This window comes from Pleurodeles waltl, unplaced genomic scaffold (assembly GCF_031143425.1).
Source record: "Pleurodeles waltl isolate 20211129_DDA unplaced genomic scaffold, aPleWal1.hap1.20221129 scaffold_91, whole genome shotgun sequence".
Taxonomy (NCBI): Eukaryota; Metazoa; Chordata; class Amphibia; order Caudata; family Salamandridae; genus Pleurodeles; species Pleurodeles waltl.
The window spans coordinates 1,969,278-1,982,000 of NW_027150403.1; the positions used below are offsets into that span (position 1 = coordinate 1,969,278).

Sequence of the window (12,723 nt, forward strand, 5' to 3'; positions counted from 1 at the left end):
TTTCAGGACGTCTGAGTGTATGCATGCTGGCTGACACCGCTGCAATTTTCACACTTACCCCTCGCATTCCGAGCAACTGCTGATAAAGTATAGAGGAAATCGTGCAAACATATGAGGGGAACTGTGCTCCTTCAGTCAAACCAGCAAGCTTGTTTGTGTAGTGTAGTGGTTATCACGTTCGCCTCACACGCGAAAGGTCCCCGTTTCAAGACAGGGCAGAAACACTTGGAAGCAGCAGCTTTTGTGTTTGCTCCCTAAAACCTCAGTCTCTCTCAATGCACACTTAGACAGAAATGACCTTTAAAAACTTGTGACCTGTGTAAAACGTGCTTTACTATTGCAGGACGCTAAAAAGTTATCTGCATCCCTCGGTGGTCGTGCATGTGCATTGTTTCTTGTTCTGTTTTTTTTTTTTTTTCTTGGCCATGTTATATTGAGGGGCCTTTAAAGCTGTGACTTTGATAGGAACATTGCAAGCGGCAAAATCAACAAGTGCAGACTGAAGAGTCCGACCTGCACACTGTTTTGGCTGTCAGGATGGCCGAGTGGTCTAAGGCGCCAAACTCAAGAGAGCTTGATCTTCAGTGAAGCTGAGCCTTCTTGTCTCTTCATGGAGGCGTGGGTTCAAATCCCACTTCTGACAGGTGTATTTTCTTCCCTTAAATCTTGCTCTGCTTGCAGAGCCAGCTCCTCACACCACTATCTTTGGAAGCTGCTGTGGCATGTGAGGAGAAATCCACCAACCCATCGGCTGGGCCCTCAATCAAAATTCTGTGTATTACTGGAAGGGGCGTCTCAGGCACACCTTCTGTTAGAGCTGCACTTTATGACAGTAAATACCATGCTGGTTTCTACTTAAGCAGTTGATTCTATCGTTTGAAGTGAGGCTCTCCTGCCACCTTTTGGGCAAAGAAGACACTGCCCCTGCAACAACACAGGCAGACAAGCTCAAACTAGGTTTCTTGGTAAGGTGGGCGGAGCATATTGGCAATGGTGCCTCTTCGTGACTTGCAATTTACATGAAGAAGACAGAGAGGCAGCTGGGAGTAGGCAGTACCCATGAACCCCTGAACACTGTCTTGCGACTAGCACACAATTCTGAAATGAGGCGGGGGAAAGGAGGTGATTTCCCCATCAAGGGCCATTCCGGGAAATCAGCCACCCTGCGTCTCCCAGGTGAGTGTTTCAGGCCTATGAGCCACTAATATAAATCTCGCCTGATCAAGCCTGATCGAGTGCTGATCGAGCAAGTGTGCTTGAATCCAAGAGGCATGCTCCTCTGGCTCAAGAGCTAGCAGGCCCTTCAGTGCTTCTGGTTGGGAAGTCTAAGGTGCAAGGGTCCATGACTTGCAGCGGGTTACAACTACCAGAAAGGGTCTGCTTTTCACATCAGTGCCCTAGCTCAGCTCACTGGCACAGGGCATTTTGACTACCTCTTGCCTTGCTAGAGACAAACAAAAAATCCTTGACAGAAAACATCAATTGCTATGGCACGCTTAGAGAGAGAGAGCCTCCAAATGGCCCTGCTTTTCGGAAAGACGCTTCAGAAGATGTTTCAAATGACTATGCAGCGGCAGTCTAGTTGGTATAGGGGTATGATTCTCGCTTCGGGTGTGAGAGGACCTCGGTTCAAATCCCAGACAAACCCCTACCTTTATAGGTTCAGTCTGTGTTTTAAACAGGAGTATTTCTGCTTTTCACTCTTGTAAGATGTCATGTTGCAATGCAATACATACTTTATACTGGCGTTGAGACGGTTTAGCATCATGAAGGTATGCAAGATTTCTTTGCAACTGCTTTTCTGTGCTGGAGCAGCAGTGCTCGTAGGAACATTAAATGCACAGTGCTTCTCCATGGTAATTTCGGGTCCAGTTCTGAAATCACCTCTTGGAATGAAAGTGATCCCAGTTCCTTTCTTCCAAGGGAAGAGATCGTGTTCCCGAAGGCTCAGCTTTGAGCGTCATGAACATTGGCCCTCATCCTTGCATCCCAGTCCAATGCATAGCCACATAAAGCAAGCAGGTGTGTCTGTTTCCATAGTGTGGTGGTTCCAGTACAATGCATAGCCACATGAAGCAAGCCGGCAAGTGTGTCTGTTTGTGTAGTGTAGTGGTTATCATGCGCACCTCACATGCGAAAGGTCCCTGGTTCGAGTCGCTGGGCTTTTTCACAGTACTTGCATTTCCTGCCTCACCTGACAGGCAAGCTGAGATAAAAGAGACTGTGTCTATCCCTCACCATCGTGAGGTACTACGCTCCTGGTGCATCTGTCACAGCTCACCAAGAGGAGTTGCGCCAGCTTACGGCAGTCAGTTGCTCACTGTTTGACCGTTGCAATGAAGCCTGAGCCTACAGCATTCAAGCCAGCAAAGGAAGGAAGGTACAAGAGCGAAAATAACTTTCCTGCCCTCACCTAGAACACACACCTTGAGCAAATAAAGTGCCAGACTTACAAGGCCCTATCGCCACCGGAGCATCACTTTTAGTGACGCCCCGGTGGCACTATGCACTGCGCGGTATTTACAAGATGGCGTTCAGCCACTTTTTGTGGCTTAACACCACCTTGTAAATACGGCCCCTTAGCACGCAGCGCGTTCCCTGGAAGGGGCGTGCAATGGGTGTTGTTGGGAGTGTGCCACAGCAACACCATAGCATTTTGATGCTGCTCCAGATTTAGGAGTTGGCGTAAATCTGCGTCAGCGCCAAAATCCAACGCCATCCCAGGGGTGTCGTTAGAGTGGCGCACTGAGGAGAAATGTTTTCATTTCTCCTTGTTTTTGCTCTTTCTATGTGTGATGCATTCTGCAGCACACATAGAAGTAAGAGCAAATCACCATTGAAGATTTTTTTTTTGGGCAGGAAGGTGTCCCTTCCTGCACAAAAACAATTTCCCCCTCAACGCAGTCATCCTTGTACCATGGTGCAAGAACGGCTGCATTGGCGCTCAGCAGCTAATTTAGAGCTGGCGCAGGGGGAAGCACAGGGGTGCGCTGTATTCTACTAAATACGGCGCTTCCCTGCATTTTGAAAATGACGGCGCGTGGGGCTTGCAAATTTGGCACAGCGTCGCGCTTAGTCATTTTCTTGTAAATCTGGGCCAAAATGTCTAAAGGATAGAGGCTTTTTATGTCATGTTCGATGAAGACCATGCAAATGACTCTAGTCGTACTGCAGAAGAGAGCACCATGTGCAGTTTCTTGCTTTGGGATGTAGTCTCCCACTCTCTGTCACCAAACCTCCGAGCAGGGTCGGAGCTGTTGCATTTGTGTGCCCAGGCTCGTTGGTCTAGGGGTATGATTCTCGCTTAGGGTGCGAGAGGTCCCGGGTTCAAATCCCGGACGAGCCCATTTTTGCGGAAAACAATCAAATCCTGCTCAAAATACACAACCCCTCAACATTTCTCATTCCACTCGAAGCATTGTTGCGCAAAACATATTTTTTGCCTCAGGCGAAAAATGGATTACAATGCCTTGGCTTCCTTCCTGCTTGCTCTCAGTGCGCCCTGTGTGATGATTTAACAGGCTCTCCTTCCTGGCATTTAGGCATCAGATATTTGTCTGTCTCTGCCCGCAGCTGTGGGATTTTTCAGGACGTCTGAGTGTATGCATGCTGGCTGACACCGCTGCAATTTTCACACTTACCCCTCGCATTCCGAGCAACTGCTGATAAAGTATAGAGGAAATCGTGCAAACATATGAGGGGAACTGTGCTCCTTCAGTCAAACCAGGAAGCTTGTTTCTGTAGTGTAGTGGTTATCACGTTCGCCTCACACGCGAAAGGTCCCCGGTTCGAGACAGGGCAGAAACACTTGGAAGCAGCAGCTTTTGTGTTTGCTCCCTAAAACCTCAGTCTCTCTCAATGCACACTTAGACAGAAATTACCTTGAAAAACTTGTGACCTGTGTAAAACGTGCTTTACTATTGCAGGACGCTAAAAAGTTATCTGCATCCCTCGGTGGTCGTGCATGTGCATTGTTTCTTGTTCTGTTTTTTTTTTTTTTTCTTGGCCATGTTATATTGTGGGGCCTTTAAAGCTGTGACTTTGATAGGAACATTGCAAGCGGCAAAATCAACAAGTGCAGACTGAAGAGTCCGACCTGCACACTGCTTTGGCTGTCAGGGTGGCCGAGTGGTCTAAGGCGCCAGACTCAAGAGAGCTTCATCTTCAGTGAAGCTGAGCCTTCTGGTCTCTTCATGGAGGCGTGGGTTCAAATCCCCCTTCTGACAGGTGTATTTTCTTCCCTTAAATCTTGCTCTGCTTGCAGAGCCAGCTCCTCACACCACTATCTTTGGAAGCTGCTGTGGCATGTGAGGAGAAATCCACCAACCCATCGGCTGGGCCCTCAATCAAAATTCTGTGTATTACTGGAAGGGGCGTCTCAGGCACACCTTCTGTTAGAGCTGCACTTTATGAAAGTAACTACCATGCTGGTTTCTACTTAAGCAGTTGATTCTATCGTTTGAAGTGAGGCTCTCCTGCCACCTTTCGGGCAAAGACGACACTGCCCCTGCAACAACACAGGCAGACAAGCTCAAACTAGGTTTCTTGGTAAGGTGGGTGGAGCATATTGGCAATGGTGCCTCTTCGTGACTTGCAATTTACATGAAGAAGACAGAGAGGCAGCTGGGAGTAGGCAGTACCCATGAACCCCTGAACACTGTCTTGCGACTAGCACACAATTCTGAAATGAGGCGGGGGAAAGGAGGTGATTTCCCCATCAAGGGCCATTCCGGGAAATCAGCCACCCTGCGTCTCCCTGGTGAGTGTTTCAGGCCTATGAGCCACTAATATAAATGTCGCCTGATCAAGCCTGATCGAGCGCTGATCGAGCAAGTGTGCTTGAATCCAAGAGGCATGCTCCTCTGGCTCAAGAGCTAGCAGGCCCTTCAGTGCTTCTGGTTGGGAAGTCTAAGGTGCAAGGGTCCATGACTTGCAGCGGGTTACAACTACCAGAAAGGGTCTGCTTTTCACATCAGTGCCCTAGTTCAGCTCACTGGCACAGGGCATTTTGACTACCTCTTGCCTTGCTAGAGACAAACAAAAAATCCTTGACAGAAAACATCAATTGCTATGGCACGCTTAGAGAGAGAGAGCCTCCAAATGGCCCTGCTTTTCTGAAAGACGCTTCAGAAGATGTTTCAAATGACTATGCAGCGGCAGTCTAGTTGGTATAGGGGTATGATTCTCGCTTCGGGTGTGAGAGGACCTCGGTTCAAATCCCAGACAAACCCCTACCTTTATAGGTTCAGTCTGTGTTTTAAACAGGAGTATTTCTGCTTTTCACTCTTGTAAGATGTCATGTTGCAATGCAATACATGCTTTATACTGGCGTCGAGACGGTTTAGCATCATGAAGGTATGCGAGATTTCTTTGCAACTGCTTTTCTGTGCTGGAGCAGCAGTGCTCGTAGGAACATTAAATGCACAGTGCTTCTCCATGGTAATTTCGGGTCCAGTTCTGAAATCACCTCTTGGAATGAAAGTGATCCCAGTTCCTTTCTTCCAAGGGAAGAGATCATGTTCCGGAAGGCTCAGCTTTGAGCGTCATGAACATTGGCCCTCATCCTTGCATCCCAGTCCAATGCATAGCCACATAAAGCAAGCAGGTGTGTCTGTTTCCATAGTGTGGTGGTTCCAGTACAATGCATAGCCACATGAAGCAAGCCGGCAAGTGTGTCTGTTTTTGTAGTGTAGTGGTTATCATGCGCACCTCACATGCGAAAGGTCCCTGGTTCGAGTCGCTCGGCTTTTTCACAGTACTTGCATTTCCTGCCTCACCTGACAGGCAAGCTGAGATAAAAGAGACTGTGTCTATCCCTCACCATCGTGAGGTACTACGCTCCTGGGGCATCTGTCACAGCTCACCAAGAGGAGTTGCGCCAGCTTACGGCAGTCAGTTGCTCACTGTTTGACCTTTGCAATGAAGCCTGAGCCTACAGCATTCAAGCCAGCCAAGGAAGGAAGGTACGAGAGCGAAAATAGCTTTCCTGCCCTCACCAAGAACACACACCTTGAGCAAATAAAGTGCCAGACTTACAAGGCCCTATCGCCACCGGAGCATCACTTTTAGTGACGCCCCGGTGGCACTATGCACTGCGCGGTATTTACAAGATGGTGTTCAGCCACTTTTTGTGGCTTAACACCACCTTGTAAATACGTCCCCTTAGCACGGAGCGCGTTCCCTGGAAGGGGCGTGCAATGGGTGTTGTTGGGAGTGTGCCACAGCAACACCATAGCATTTTGATGCTGCTCCAGATTTAGGAGTTGGCGTAAATCTGCGTCAGCGCCAAAATCCAACGCCATCCCAGGGGTGTCGTTAGAGTGGCGCACTGAGGAGAAATGTTTTCATTTCTCCTTGTTTTTGCTCTTTCTATGTGTGATGCATTCTGCAGCACACATAGAAGTAAGAGCAAATCACCATTGAAGATTTTTTTTTTGGGCAGGAAGGTGTCCCTTCCTGCACAAAAACAATTTCCCCCTCAACGCAGTCATCCTTGTACCATGGTGCAAGAACGGCTGCATTGGCGCTCAGCAGCTAATTTAGAGCTGGCGCAGGGGGAAGCACAGGGGTGCGCTGTATTCTACTAAATACGGCGCTTCCCTGCATTTTGAAAATGACGGCGCGTGGGGCTTGCAAATTTGGCACAGCGTCGCGCTTAGTCATTTTCTTGTAAATCTGGGCCAAAATGTCTAAAGGATAGAGGCTTTTTATGTCATGTTCGATCAAGACCATGCAAATGACTCTAGTCGTACTGCAGAAGAGAGCACCATGTGCAGTTTCTTGCTTTGGGATGTAGTCTCCCACTCTCTGTCACCAAACCTCCGAGCAGGGTCGGAGCCGTTGCATTTCTGTGCCCAGGCTCGTTGGTCTAGGGGTATGATTCTCGCTTAGGGTGCGAGAGGTCCCGGGTTCAAATCCCGGACGAACCCATTTTAGCAGAAAACAATCAAATCCTGCTCAAAATACACAACCCCTCAACATTTCTCATTCCACTCGAAGCTTTGTTGCGCAAAACATATTTTTTGCCTCAGGCGAAAAATGGATTACAATGCCTTGGCTTCCTTCCTGCTTGCTCTCAGTGCACCCTGTGTGATGATTTCACAGGCTCTCCTTCCTGGCATTTAGGCATCAGATATTTGTCTGTCTCTGCCCGCAGCTGTGGGATTTTTCAGGACGTCTGAGTGTATGCATGCTGGCTGACACCGCTGCAATTTTCACACTTACCCCTCGCATTCCGAGCAACTGCTGATAAAGTATAGAGGAAATCGTGCAAACATATGAGGGGAACTGTGCTCCTTCAGTCAAACCAGCAAGCTTGTTTCTGTAGTTTAGTGGTTATCACGTTCGCCTCACACGCGAAAGGTCCCCGGTTCGAGACGGGGCAGAAACACTTGGAAGCAGCAGCTTTTGTGTTTGCTCCCTAAAACCTCAGTCTCTCTCAATGCACACTTAGACAGAAATGACCTTTAAAAACTTGTGACCTGTGTAAAACGTGCTTTACTATTGCAGGACGCTAAAAAGTTATCTGCATCCCTCGGTGGTCGTGCATGTGCATTGTTTCTTGTTCTGTTTTTTTTTTTTTTTCTTGGCCATGTTATATTGTGGGGCCTTTAAAGCTGTGACTTTGATAGGAACATTGCAAGCGGCAAAATCAACAAGTGCAGACTGAAGAGTCCGACCTGCACACTGTTTTGGCTGTCAGGATGGCCGAGTGGTCTAAGGCACCAGACTCAAGAAAGCTTGATCTTAAGTGAAGCTGAGCCTTCTGGTCTCTTCATGGAGGCGTGGGTTCAAATCCCACTTCTGACAGGTGTATTTTCTTCCCTTAAATCTTGCTCTGCTTGCAGAGCCAGCTCCTCACACCACTATCTTTGGAAGCTGCTGTGGCATGTGAGGAGAAATCCACCAACCCATCGGCTGGGCCCTCAATCAAAATTCTGTGTATTACTGGAAGGGGCGTCTCAGGCACACCTTCTGTTAGAGCTGCACTTTATGACAGTAACTACCATGCTGGTTTCTACTTAAGCAGTTGATTCTATCGTTTGAAGTGAGGCTCTCCTGCCACCTTTTGGGCAAAGAAGACACTGCCCCTGCAACAACACAGGCAGACAAGCTCAAACTAGGTTTCTTGGTTAGGTGGGCGGAGCATATTGGCAATGGTGCCTCCTCGTGACTTGCAATTTACATGAAGAAGACAGAGAGGCAGCTGGGAGTAGGCAGTACCCATGAACCCCTGAACACTGTCTTGCGACTAGCACACAATTCTGAAATGAGGCGGGGGAAAGGAGGTGATTTCCCCATCAAGGGCCATTCCGGGAAATCAGCCACCCTGCGTCTCCCAGGTGAGTGTTTCAGGCCTATGAGCCACTAATATAAATCTCGCCTGATCAAGCCTGATCGAGCGCTGATCGAGCAAGTGTGTTTGAATCCAAGAGGCATGCTCCTCTGGCTCAAGAGCTAGCAGGCCCTTCAGTGCTTTTGGTTCGGAAATCTAAGGTGCAAGGGTCCATGACTTGCAGCGGGTTACAACTACCAGAAATGGTCTGGTTTTCACATCAGTGCCCTAGTTCAGCTCACTGGCACAGGGCATTTTGACTACCTCTTGCCTTGCTAGAGACAAACAAAAAATCCTTGACAGAAAACATCAATTGCTATGGCACGCTTAGAGAGAGAGAGCCTCCAAATGGCCCTGCTTTTCTGAAAGACGCTTCAGAAGATGTTTCAAATGACTATGCAGCGGCAGTCTAGTTGGTATAGGGGTATGATTCTCGCTTCGGGTGTGAGAGGACCTTGGTTCAAATCCCAGACAAACCCCTACCTTTATAGGTTCAGTCTGTGTTTTAAACAGGAGTATTTCTGCTATTCACTCTTGTAAGATGTCATGTTGCAATGCAATACATGCTTTATACTGGCGTCGAGACGGTTCAGCATCATGAAGGTATGCAAGATTTCTTTGCAACTGCTTTTCTGTGCTGGAGCAGCAGTGCTCGTAGGAACATTAAATGCACAGTGCTTCTCCATGGTAATTTCGGGTCCAGTTCTGAAATCACCTCTTGGAATGAAAGTGATCCCAGTTCCTTTCTTCCAAGGGAAGAGATCGTGTTCCGGAAGGCTCAGCTTTGAGCGTCATGAACATTGGCCCTCATCCTTGCATCCCAGTCCAATGCATAGCCACATAAAGCAAGCAGGTGTGTCTGTTTCCATAGTGTGGTGGTTCCAGTACAATGTATAGCCACATGAAGCAAGCAGGCAAGTGTGTCTGTTTGTGTAGTGTAGTGGTTATCATGCACACCTCACATGCGAAAGGTCCCTGGTTCGAGTCGCTGGGCTTTTTCACAGTATTTGCATTTCCTGCCTCACCTGACAGGCAAGCTGAGATAAAAGAGACTGTGTCTATCCCTCACCATCGTGAGGTACTACGCTCCTGGGGCATCTGTCACAGCTCACCAAGAGGAGTTGCGCCAGCTTACGGCAGTCAGTTGCTCACTGTTTGACCTTTGCAATGAAGCCTGAGCCTACAGCATTCAAGCCAGCCAAGGAAGGAAGGTACGAGAGCGAAAATAGCTTTCCTGCCCTCACCAAGAACACACACCTTGAGCAAATAAAGTGCCAGACTTACAAGGCCCTATCGCCACCGGAGCATCACTTTTAGTGACGCCCCGGTGGCACTATGCACTGCGCGGTATTTACCAGATGGCGTTCAGCCACTTTTTGTGGCTTAACACCACCTTGTAAATACGGCCCCTTAGCACGCAGTGCGTTCCCTGGAAGGGGCGTGCAATGGGTGTTGTTGGGAGTGTGCCACAGCAACACCATAGCATTTTGATGCTGCTCCAGATTTAGGAGTTGGCGTAAATCTGCGTCAGTGCCAAAATCCAACGCCATCCCAGGGGTGTCGTTAGAGTGGCGCACTGAGGAGAAATGTTTTCATTTCTCCTTGTTTTTGCTCTTTCTATGTTTGATGCATTCTGCAGCACACATAGAAGTAAGAGCAAATCACCATTGAAGATTTTTTTTTTGGGCAGGAAGGTGTCCCTTCCTGCACAAAAACAATTTCCCCCTCAACGCAGTCATCCTTGTACCATGGTGCAAGAACGGCTGCATTGGCGCTCAGCAGCTAATTTAGAGCTGGCGCAGGGGGAAGCACAGGGGTGCGCTGTATTCTACTAAATACGGCGCTTCCCTGCATTTTGAAAATGACGGCGCGTGGGGCTTGAAAATTTGGCACAGCGTCGCGCTTAGTCATTTTCTTGTAAATCTGGGCCAAAATGTCTAAAGGATAGAGGCTTTTTATGTCATGTTCGATGAAGACCATGCAAATGACTCTAGTCGTATTGCAGAAGAGAGCACCATGTGCAGTTTCTTGCTTTGGGATGTAGTCTCCCACTCTCTGTCACCAAACCTCCGAGCAGGGTCGGAGCCGTTGCACTTCTGTGCCCAGGCTCGTTGGTCTAGGGGTATGATTCTCTCTTAGGGTGCGAGAGGTCCCGGGTTCAAATCCCAGACGAACCCATTTTAGTGGAAAACAATCAAATCCTGCTCAAAATACACAACCCCTCAACATTTCTCATTCCACTCGAAGCATTGTTGCGCAAAACATATTTTTTGCCTCAGGCGAAAAATGGATTACAATGCCTTGGCTTCCTTCCTGCTTGCTCTCAGTGCGCCCTGTGTGATGATTTCACAGGCTCTCTTTCCTGGCATTTAGGCATCAGATATTTGTCTGTCTCTGCCCGCAGCTGTGGGATTTTTCAGGACGTCTGAGTGTATGCATGCTGGCTGACACCGCTGCAATTTTCACACTTACCCCTCGCATTCCGAGCAACTGCTGATAAAGTATAGAGGAAATCGTGCAAACATATGAGGGGAACTGTGCTCCTTCAGTCAAACCAGCAAGCTTGTTTCTGTAGTGTAGTGGTTATCACGTTTGCCTCACACGTGAAAGGTCCCTGGTTCGAGACCGGGCAGAAACACTTGGAAGCAGCAGCTTTTGTGTTTGCTCCCTAAAACCTCAGTCTCTCTCAATGCACACTTAGACAGAAATTACCTTGAAAAACTTGTGACCTGTGTAAAACGTGCTTTACTATTGCAGGACGCTAAAAAGTTATCTGCATCCCTCGGTGGTCGTGCATGTGCATTGTTTCTTGTTCTGTTTTTTTTTTTTTCTTGGCCATGTTATATTGTGGGGCCTTTAAAGCTGTGACTTTGATAGGAACATTGCAAGCGGCAAAATCAACAAGTGCAGACTGAAGAGTCCGACCTGCACACTGTTTTGGCTGTCAGGATGGCCGAGTGGTCTAAGGCGCCAGACTCAAGAGAGCTTGATCTTCAGTGAAGCTGAGCCTTCTGGTCTCTTCATGGAGGCGTGGGTTCAAATCCCACTTCTGACAGGTGTATTTTCTTCCCTTAAATCTTGCTCTGCTTGCAGAGCCAGCTCCTCACACCACTATCTTTGGAAGCTGCTGTGGCATGTGAGGAGAAATCCACCAACCCATCGGCTGGGCCCTCAATCAAAATTCTGTGTATTACTGGAAGGGGCGTCTCAGGCACACCTTCTGTTAGAGCTGCACTTTATGACAGTAACTACCATGCTGGTTTCTACTTAAGCAGTTGATTCTATCGTTTGAAGTGAGGCTCTCCTGCCACCTTTTGGGCAAAGAAGACACTGCCCCTGCAACAACACAGGCAGACAAGCTCAAACTAGGTTTCTTGGTAAGGTGGGTGGAGCATATTGGCAATGGTGCCTCTTCGTGACTTGCAATTTACATGAAGAAGACAGAGAGGCAGCTGGGAGTAGGCAGTACCCATGAACCCCTGAACACTGTCTTGCGACTAGCACACAATTCTGAAATGAGGCGGGGGAAAGGAGGTGATTTCCCCATCAAGGGCCATTCCGGGAAATCAGCCACCCTGCGTCTCCCAGGTGAGTGTTTCAGGCCTATGAGCCACTAATATAAATGTCGCCTGATCAAGCCTGATCGAGCGCTGATCGAGCAAGTGTGCTTGAATCCAAGAGGCATGCTCCTCTGGCTCAAGAGCTAGCAGGCCCTTCAGTGCTTCTGGTTGGGAAGTCTAAGGTGCAAGGGTCCATGACTTGCAGCGGGTTACAACTACCAGAAAGGGTCTGCTTTTCACATCAGTGCCCTAGTTCAGCTCACTGGCACAGGGCATTTTGACTACCTCTTGCCTTGCTAGAGACAAACAAAAAATCCTTGACAGAAAACATCAATTGCTATGGCATGCTTAGAGAGAGAGAGCCTCCAAATGGCCTGCTTTTCGGAAAGACGCTTCAGAAGATGTTTCAAATGACTATGCAGCGGCAGTCTAGTTGGTATAGGGGTATGATTCTCGCTTCGGGTGTGAGAGGACCTCGGTTCAAATCCCAGACAAACCCCTACCTTTATAGGTTCAGTCTGTGTTTTAAACAGGAGTATTTCTGCTTTTCACTCTTGTAAGATGTCATGTTGCATTGCAATACATGCTTTATACTGGCGTCGAGACGGTTTAGCATCATGAAGGTATGCGAGATTTCTTTGCAACTGCTTTTCTGTGCTGGAGCAGCAGTGCTCGTAGGAACATTAAATGCACAGTGCTTCTCCATGGTAATTTCGGGTCCAGTTCTGAAATCACCTCTTGGAATGAAAGTGATCCCAGTTCCTTTCTTCCAAGGGAAGAGATCGTGTTCCGGAAGGCTCAGCTTTGAGCGTCATGAACATTGGCCCT

General features: G+C 48.3%; 5 non-coding genes across 5 annotated transcripts; all 5 read left to right on the forward strand.

Moving 5' to 3' along the window:
• Positions 1 to 3,274: 3,274 nt before the first annotated feature.
• TRNAP-AGG (transfer RNA proline (anticodon AGG)) lies at positions 3,275 to 3,346 on the forward strand. The gene has a single exon. It is a non-coding gene; the product is annotated as a tRNA-Pro (tRNA).
• Positions 3,347 to 3,734: 388 nt separating this feature from the next.
• TRNAV-CAC (transfer RNA valine (anticodon CAC)) lies at positions 3,735 to 3,807 on the forward strand. Its single transcript has one exon. It is a non-coding gene; the product is annotated as a tRNA-Val (tRNA).
• A 3,050-nt stretch (positions 3,808 to 6,857) lies between these two features.
• On the forward strand, positions 6,858 to 6,929 carry TRNAP-AGG (transfer RNA proline (anticodon AGG)). Its single transcript has one exon. It is a non-coding gene; the product is annotated as a tRNA-Pro (tRNA).
• Positions 6,930 to 10,900: 3,971 nt separating this feature from the next.
• TRNAV-CAC (transfer RNA valine (anticodon CAC)) lies at positions 10,901 to 10,973 on the forward strand. Its single transcript has one exon. It is a non-coding gene; the product is annotated as a tRNA-Val (tRNA).
• Positions 10,974 to 11,278: 305 nt separating this feature from the next.
• On the forward strand, positions 11,279 to 11,390 carry TRNAL-CAA (transfer RNA leucine (anticodon CAA)). The gene is made up of 2 exons: positions 11,279 to 11,316; positions 11,345 to 11,390. It is a non-coding gene; the product is annotated as a tRNA-Leu (tRNA).
• Positions 11,391 to 12,723: the final 1,333 nt, after the last annotated feature.